General features: G+C 34.6%; 1 non-coding gene and 2 pseudogenes across 1 annotated transcript; 1 reads left to right on the top strand and 2 right to left on the bottom strand.

The window, feature by feature from the left end:
- Nucleotides 1-262: 262 nt before the first annotated feature.
- On the bottom strand, nt 263-334 carry TRNAP-AGG (transfer RNA proline (anticodon AGG)). Its single transcript has one exon. It is a non-coding gene; the product is annotated as a tRNA-Pro (tRNA).
- Nucleotides 335-1,609: 1,275 nt separating this feature from the next.
- Nucleotides 1,610-2,846, bottom strand: LOC143586967 (putative RNA methyltransferase At5g10620 pseudogene; annotated as a pseudogene).
- Nucleotides 2,847-6,394: 3,548 nt separating this feature from the next.
- On the top strand, nt 6,395-8,514 carry LOC143586966 (elongation factor 1-alpha pseudogene; annotated as a pseudogene).
- Nucleotides 8,515-8,915: the final 401 nt, after the last annotated feature.

Genomic DNA, 8,915 nt, shown 5'->3' with positions numbered 1-8,915 from the left:
GAACACAAATCCTCAATTACCACTTCCTTGTTCACCATTAACTTTTGTTCCTGATTATTTAGATTTCTAGTTGTAATATTACATATAATACAATGGTTATTGCCTTGTTGGCTTTCCTATTGCTGATAATATTGTTCTTTTCATGTTTCATTCTCAACCAAAACTATATTGCACACGGACTTCTAGTTTGCCATTGGAAATATAAAAAACCACAATGCTTCCTGTTTTATTTCAACACAAAGTGCACAAAAATATACCACATGGGGCATTCCGAGAATTGAACTCGGGACCTCTCGCACCCTAAGCGAGAATCATACCACTAGACCAAATGCCCGAAAATGTATTATTTTTAATACCAGTTCCTATAAATTGTTATATCTACAAATTATCTCTTTTTGCTACTTCATAGATTGGTTACGAGGACAGATGAATATATTTTTTTACAAGGACAGATGAATTCATTTATTTTAACGAACTTATCTAATTGCAACCCAATCCCATCAATGTTTTAGTTTGTCACATTTACTGCTTAATTGATGTAACTAGTTTTAGCTGATTCAAGAACAATCATATACCTACCACACATGCCTTGTCAACTTTAACTAAACGTCCAAAAATGGGTCAATATCAATTCACTTCGACTTAAAAATGAGTTTTAACCAAAAATATGTTTGGGTTGAAACTGACTGTTTTAGAAATGAGCCAAAAAAATTGTTTGTCAACTATTGAAATAGAAGTCCGAAAGTGTTTGGTGTAGCGGTAAGATACCTCCCCTCTATCCTATATGCGGAGAGTTCAAATCCTACAACGTGTAAGTATGGGTGGTTCAAGAAAGATAAGTATTGAAATAGATTGAGATTCACATATTTGAGATGTCTCATATTTCCTTGATTGATGAACATATTCCCATTGAGAAACATTAACACAATAAGATATTTATCCAAAAGGAAGCCTTGAAACAGTCAATAGTATAACTCTGTCTGGCTTCAAATTGTGTTCCTTTATTAAATAAAGGAATATTGGATTTTAATAATCCCTATTGAATGGTATTGATCGATAATAATCCCTATTCATTTTATCGCCACTGGCGGTCCCAAATTCAAAAAAGTTGGCCCCTAATGTTCCCCCGTTAAATATGACTTAACAGCGTTATAGTTTTTTATGAATTTCAAATCAATGTTTTAGGGTTTTTAATCGCTAGGAGAATACGAGTCGATTGGTGTAAACCTTAGTTCGAAACAGTGCTTCAAAATGTCGAATCAATGCTTCAACTCGGGTGTTTAAACTTACAATTAACCAAAATCAAGTCGTTTGGATCATTGTTTGGAGCTAAGTTTTATATCATTTGACTCGTATCCTCCTAACGATCAAAAGCCCTAAAACATTGGTTTGAAATTAAAAAAAAACTATAACGCCGTTAAGTCATATTTAACGGGGGACCATTGGGGGCCAAATTTTTTGAATTTGGGACTGCTAGTGATGATAAAATAAATAGGGATTATTATCGGCCAATACCATTCAATAGGGATTATTAAAATCCAATATTCCTTAAATAAAAAGGATTTACAAGATAACTCACTAGCAAAGTGATTTAACTTGTTTGCTGTTTATTTCTAAATACTTAAATGATAAAATAATAACATAATAACTTACTCATACATAGCACCTTATATAAGTTCAAATCATATGCTCCTGGCTTATCTAACAAATTACCACCAACAAAACGAAATCAGACGGCAAACGTTTCACATTTATGTTGCGGTTAATCAAGAACTAACCACACCGACCCGTGTAACCAAGACGATCATCATCTAGTGATGGTGTTTTTGACCTTTGAGAATAGTCCAAGCTCTATAAAGTTGCTCAACAAGCACAACCAATGCAATCTCATGATTAAGCACCAAAGATGACAGCTTTAACTTCACATTAGCTCTCTCCCTTAACTTCATCCCATGCCCGTACGCGCCTCCAATGAAAAACACCAATCTCGAACCACTCGCTTTGCTTCCAACATCCCCGATCATATCCGCCACTTCTTCTGACCTCAAATCCACCCCATTCTCATCCAGCATCACCACCCAGTCATCTTGTTTGATAAAATTCATGAAACCCGTCTCTTCGTTTTCGATCTGGACCCTCGGTTCGGTTGAATTCTTGGGGTTTGATCGGATACGAAGGTCGTGCACCGGGCAGTAAGGTTTGAGCTTGTCCATGTAGTCTTCGACTATTAATTGGACTCCTGGTGATCGGGTTTTGCCGACTGTTAGGATGTGGATTGGGAGTGGTTTTACGGATTGACCCGCGTATTTGGAACCTCTAGTTTTAGCACCTAGATTAGGAACTTGGTTGTTCTTTATGTTGAGTGCATTCATGATACACATACCCATTTTTCTATTTGCCTTATCCACAAAATAAACAGGCTAAAACATGGCTGAATGGTTTGGTGATATGAAGTTAAAAGCAAGTTTTCTTGTAGGCATTTCGTCGAACATATGGCGTGCAGATAGCAAAGACTTTCACAATGGATAATCTACTCATTGACTAGTTACGATGCGATCCACAGGGAGTTACCTGAGTGAAACCTCTACCGAATTCTACAAACAAAAGTGTGGTTGCAATGCAAGACCGATTTTCTTGGCAATCCACAGGGACTTTTGGTGTAGTATGTTTTGGGTTAACTGCTGGGTGAATAATAATAATATTCCAAATTTGGGGTCAGTTCCGAAGGCCCATTTGGTAGTTATAGTGGTGGGCCTGTTATTTTTAGTATGCAAATAAATGGGGGTGTTGGTTGGTTCTGGTCAGGAAGTGTGTACAAAGCCCACTATTAATTTTAATCATCACCATGTATACCCAAAACTTTCACTTACTTTAACCTAAATCAAAAATATACTTACTATGTCAAAAGTAACTCACCAAATCATAAAGATCTTAACAAGATGATACCAACAGATTCTTGATTCTTTCAAATCGCCGTATAAGATACTCTACTTATGAAAGATGAACAAGTTTTATCGAAAGACTTCATTTAACAATAATTTATTGGGATTCTGAATCTTATTGATTATTATATTGTAATTATTTTAATATTCAAGGAAATATACTTTGTTTTTTTCAGTTTTTATAACATTTTTAAACATGCCTATAAGTAGGTTAGTAATTGACAGTAAAATATGACGTCTTTATTAAAAATTTTGACCATATATTTTTACTTTTATAAACTTTTTCGCTTTGTTTTTGACAATCTTTATTTACAAAAAAAAATAATTATTCTTTCTAAACTTGATAGCAAATTTAAAATTTAAGCACATAAATAAAGATAAATTAAACTACTATGTTTACTTTAGTTCCCTAACTAGTGCGTTCCCGACGCGCTTTGCGCGGGGAACTCGTTGATGGACCCGAATATTAAAACGCAAATATGCAAGCACATCGTAACGAATATCACTTCGACACAACGAAATAAAAGTTTATCTTAGTATTAAAAGAACTTGATTGTTATTGTCCCGGCTCATTATATGTTTTCGAAAAAATATATATTTTATTGCGATTTCAACTCCGTCTTCATCTGAACGTATATAACTTATTGCGAATACAAGTTCGTTTTAACGGCATGATATAGATATAAACATGAGCATGTCGTAACGAAATACTAAAAATTTTTAAAAATAGTGTATGTTAAACGTTACAAAAGAATCAATAACTTCAATGTATAAGTAATAAAAGAAAACTATTTGAAAAGAAAAACACATGTTAAGGCACATGCTAAAACCATAAAACTTTGAGGGGCTAAGTTGGCACAATCTAAAAACCAAGGACTTAAGTTGCAAAAGTAAACAATTACTCTACATTGCTACAGTATTGCTACAATAGATATCTAGGTTTCCTTTTACATATAGATAAATATTTGAAGGTAAATATTACTCAAATTGTTAAGCATACTTATTATTAGGTAATTTATTTTAATGATAATTTATTTGAAAGTCTATTCTCACTCGATTCAAGTGTCAAAATAGATTATTGGATGCAACAACTCTTCAAATGGAAACATGATGCTCAATATAACATGGTGTTAAGAAAATAATAAACGGAAACTATAAACTATATCTGTTAACACAGTATATATTCAATTGACTTATATGATTATATGTTAATTTGGTTCTTAGAAATTTTACACATCTTATTATTATATTATTAATATGTTTAAAAAATAACATATAATAAACTCGTGTGCCACACGGGCATATAAGTCGGTAATCTTATATAAAACGTAGAAACTAGAAAATAAAATAATAATGTGACTTGACATGTTATCAAGTGTTAACATGGTAATTGAAAAGGATTAGAACAATCAATGAAAACTAAGCAACTTTAGACTATAAAGACAATAAAAATTGGAGTGACTTTAATTGAGCAAGTAATACACTTGGTCAAAGGGGAAGCTTATATTATGGCATGAGGTGGCTTCAGTCACCTCCGTTATTATTTTGCTCAGTATTGTAAATTTATGCGTTGTCGTTCGAAAACTTTTATACATAGGTTAACTTTACCCGTTTTCGTCTGAAAATTTTGAGCCCTGTGACCCTGGTTTATGAAAACTTTTATACATGATAAGTCCGCCACCACGGTATATTCGTCCAAGCTTCACCACGCATATAAAGTTAGAGGTGATCTGTAAACAAGCTGAAAGGTTCGAATGCTACTTGAGATAGGATGGAAAAAGCTCAAAACTGTTACTAACTTTTATTATTTTTATGTGCATACGTGGTACTAGATTTATAAAGCATGTATGTGTAGATTATCACATAATATGCCAAATAAGTTCGAAGCGAGGGTGAAATTTACTAGCTTAATTAAAACACAAACACATCAATTAGACTCTGCCAATTTTTCATGAGATGGTGAGAGAACCTTTTTGTGTTTGTTTGGACAGTTTAAAATTCATTCATCACCTTGTTTGATTGCCGGTCAAGATAAAACTTTTGTTTAATTATTTAAGGAAAATTGGATTTTAATAATCTCAACTTAATGCAGTTGGCTGATAATAATCCTAACTTTGAAAATAGCTGTCACTGGTTCCAACTTTCACACTATTTATTTTCATTGGACCTCCGTTAAAAAAAACTTAACGACGTTATGTTTTTTTTTCCAAATTTCAAACTGATATTTTAGGGTTTTTGATCGGAATGAGAATACAAGTCGATTGATGTAAAACTTACTTCCAAATGGTGGTCCAAACGACTAAAGGATGCTTCAATTTCGGTGTTTAAACTTTTAATTAACAAAAATCAAGCTGTTTGAAGCGTCATTTCGAGTTAAGTTTTACATTAATCGACTCGTATTCTCATTCCGATCAAAAGCCCTAAAATATCAGTTTGAAATTTGGGAAAAAAAAAACATAACGTCGTTAAGTTTTTTTTAACGGAGGTCCAATGAAAATAAATAGTGCGAAAGTTAGGACCAGTGACAACTATTTTCAAAGTTGGGATTATTATCAGCCAACTGCATTAAGTTGGGATTATTAAAATATAATCCAATTTTCCATTATTTAAATAGCATACTCTCGGAAATTTTCCTTTCGGAATCGTTCAACAGCTCCGACCTTGTATTCTAGATAAAGTCTTAATTAACAAGTGCTGAGAGGTAGATTTTAGTTATAGTAAACTTTATTATGATTTTACAGAGAGAAAAAAACCATATAATAATTTAAGTTAATCAAGTTTTTCATATGTTCTATCAATATCGCAAAAGTTTTGGTCCATGGCTTTATAGCCTAGTGGTATCTTGGTGGTGGGATAAGGCTTAGGGACCATAAGGTCCTGGGTTTGAATCTCACAAGGGGGTTTTCCTAAGATTTATTGGGTTTCCTTCTGAATTGGTGGTTAGGCATTATTGCCTAGTGAAGATGGATATGATCGCGTGGTTCTGCTGGTGACACGATGATACTCCAGTGGTCCGTGAGTGATCCTAATTTGCCGTTCAATATATATATATATATATATATATATATATATATATATATATATATATATATATATATATATATATATATCGCAAAAGTTCTATTTACTTTTTTTTAATCTATTGAAGTAATATATATGATACTTATCAAGTTAACAGGTTTCACTATATGATGTGTTAGATAACTTAATTATTTTTTAACGTTGATGTGGATATTTATGACTTCGTAGCTAATATTTAATAATACGTGCTGCCCAAGTTTATTGAAATTAGGGATTTTGTCATGGCCGTGGAGGCAAAGAAACACGACCAACGTAGACTGTTAGGTCAATAACAATCAAACGGCCGAAAGCAAACCCTTGAGTAGCAAGTCAAGAGCTAGTGATCTAAATCTGTGGTATATAATGCACCCGATACTCCCTTCAAAATCATCTTCTTGGCATTCATTTCTCAATATTGTCATCGTAGAAATCCAAGGTTTGAGTGTACACTTTTTTGTAATATTATTATAAACTATAAATTATTAGTAATATTAATTATAAACTATGAATATCTATTTATTACCTGTTTGTTTTGTGTATTTATGTTGTTGATCTTGATCATATGCTCCATTTGATCGTCAGTATGATCACTTTTTTATGCTGTGTTAAACATGCTTTTTCTTTTGTGATTTTAAATTTTTAAGTAAATTTGTTGAAATTTGTTCCTAGGTTTTTGAATTACCTAATGTATACCAAATCATGATTCGATCACCGTATATCATTTTAATCTTTTCTCAAACTTGTTTTATAGCCTTTAATCGATTTTGACTTTCTAGCTTACTTTTTTAAGGTTACTAGTCAAAACGGGTTGGGTAAAAATTTACATTTTTTAACTTGCCAGTCTAATACAAAAAATAAAAAATAAAAAAAATAATTAGCTACGTTCTCTAACAATGATCTTATATTCTTATGTGATCTTGTATTTTCAGAGCAAGCTCAGTTTAATCATGGGTAAGGAAAAGGTTCATATCAACATCGTGGTCATCGGTCATGTTGACTCTGGAAAGTCAACCACGACCGGACACTTGATATACAAACTCGGTGGCATCGATAAGCGTGTCATCGAGCGGTTCGAAAAGGAAGCTGCTGAGATGAACAAACGCTCATTTTAAATACGCTTGGGTGCTAGACAAGCTCAAAGCCGAACGTGAACGCAGTATCACCATCGATATCGCCTTATGGAAGTTCGAAACCACCAAATATTATTGCACGGTCATTGACGCACCCGGTCATCGTGATTTCATCAAAAACATGATTACCGGGACATCACAAGCTGATTGTGCTGTCCTTATTATCGACTCGACTACTGGTGGTTTCGAAGCGGGTATTTCTAAAGACGGGCAGACTCGTGAACACGCTTTGCTCGCGTTTACTCTTGGTGTTAGGCAAATGATATGTTGTTGTAACAAAATGGATGCTACAACTCCTAAATATTCCAAGTCTAGGTACGATGAAATCGTTAAGGAAGTGTCGTCTTACCTTAAAAAAGTCGGGTACAACCCCGACAAAATCCCCTTCGTTCCCATCTCCGGGTTTGAAGGGGATAATATGATTGAAAGGTCTACAAATCTAGATTGGTATAAAGGACCTACATTGCTTGAAGCACTTGACAATGTGAGTGAACCGAAGCGGCCTTTAGATAAGCCGCTTCGTCTACCACTTCAGGATGTGTACAAGATTGGTGGGATTGGGACAGTGCCCGTGGGACGGGTTGAGACGGGTGTTATCAAGCCCGGTATGGTGGTGACTTTTGGCCCGACCGGGCTTACCACTGAAGTGAAATCAGTGGAAATGCATCACGAAGCGCTTCAAGAAGCGGTTCCTGGTGATAATGTCGGGTTTAATGTTAAAAATGTTGCGGTTAAGGATCTTAAACGCAGATATGTTGCTTCTAACTCGAAAGATGATCCTGCTAAGGGTGCTGCGGGTTTCACTTCCCAGGTTATTATTATGAACCACCCGGGACAAATTGGGAACGGGTATGCACCCGTGCTCGATTGCCACACTTCTCATATTGCGGTTAAGTTTGCTGAGTTGCAAACCAAGATTGATAGGCGGTCGGGTAAGGAACTCGAGAAGGAGCCAAAGTTTTTGAAAAATGGTGATGCGGGTATTGTGAAGATGGTTCCAACCAAACCTATGGTGGTTGAGACGTTTTCTGAGTACCCGCCTTTGGGACGGTTTGCTGTGAGGGATATGCGACAGACGGTTGCGGTTGGTGTGATCAAGAGTGTGGACAAGAAGGACCTGCGAAGATAACCAAAGCTGCAGCTAAGAAGAAATGAACCGCTATGTTTATGAATTTTGGATTTGGTGTGAACTTTGTTATTGTGTTATGTTTTTGTATGTTTTGTGATTGTGCTTGTTGCTATTGTTTATCGTTGCGTTTCCATGTTGGTGATCATACATGGGTGCTTGATAGACGGTGGCACAAGCAAAGTTATATGTTTTTGTTGTCATGGAGTGTTTGTGTTTGTTTATAACCTTGACGAATAAGATTTTATATTTGTGTTTATGTCTTGTAAAGTAGGCGGTTTGGGCGACAGGTTGATATGGATTATGAGGATTGGGCGGAATGAGTTTCAGTTAAAACAAGTCGTACAGTCGTACAAATGGATTATAATAACTTCAAATTAGTAAGTAAATGTAATAAAACAAAGCAGATAGTATCATATTTTAAACAAATGGAGTATTAGTTATTGATAATTCATAGTTTGAATTATCAAACCTGATTTTAGAGACCTGTTTTAAGGTTATTTGTTAGATGTTTTAATATATTTATTTTAATAAAGCCCATGTGTTAACTATGTCGTGTTTCCCCCCTAGAAAACGACCTTTACTATTTAAAACTAGTATACCCGTACGATGCTTCGGTGAATCTGGATGTATTGATGATGATTGTGAATCTGGTGA

The sequence above is a fragment of the Bidens hawaiensis genome, unplaced genomic scaffold, assembly GCF_021521415.1.
Source record: "Bidens hawaiensis isolate Kalapana, Puna unplaced genomic scaffold, B.hawaiensis_p1.1 tig00035072_1, whole genome shotgun sequence".
In the NCBI taxonomy this organism is placed as follows: domain Eukaryota; kingdom Viridiplantae; phylum Streptophyta; class Magnoliopsida; order Asterales; family Asteraceae; genus Bidens; species Bidens hawaiensis.
This window is presented reverse-complemented; position numbering and strand designations above follow the sequence as displayed.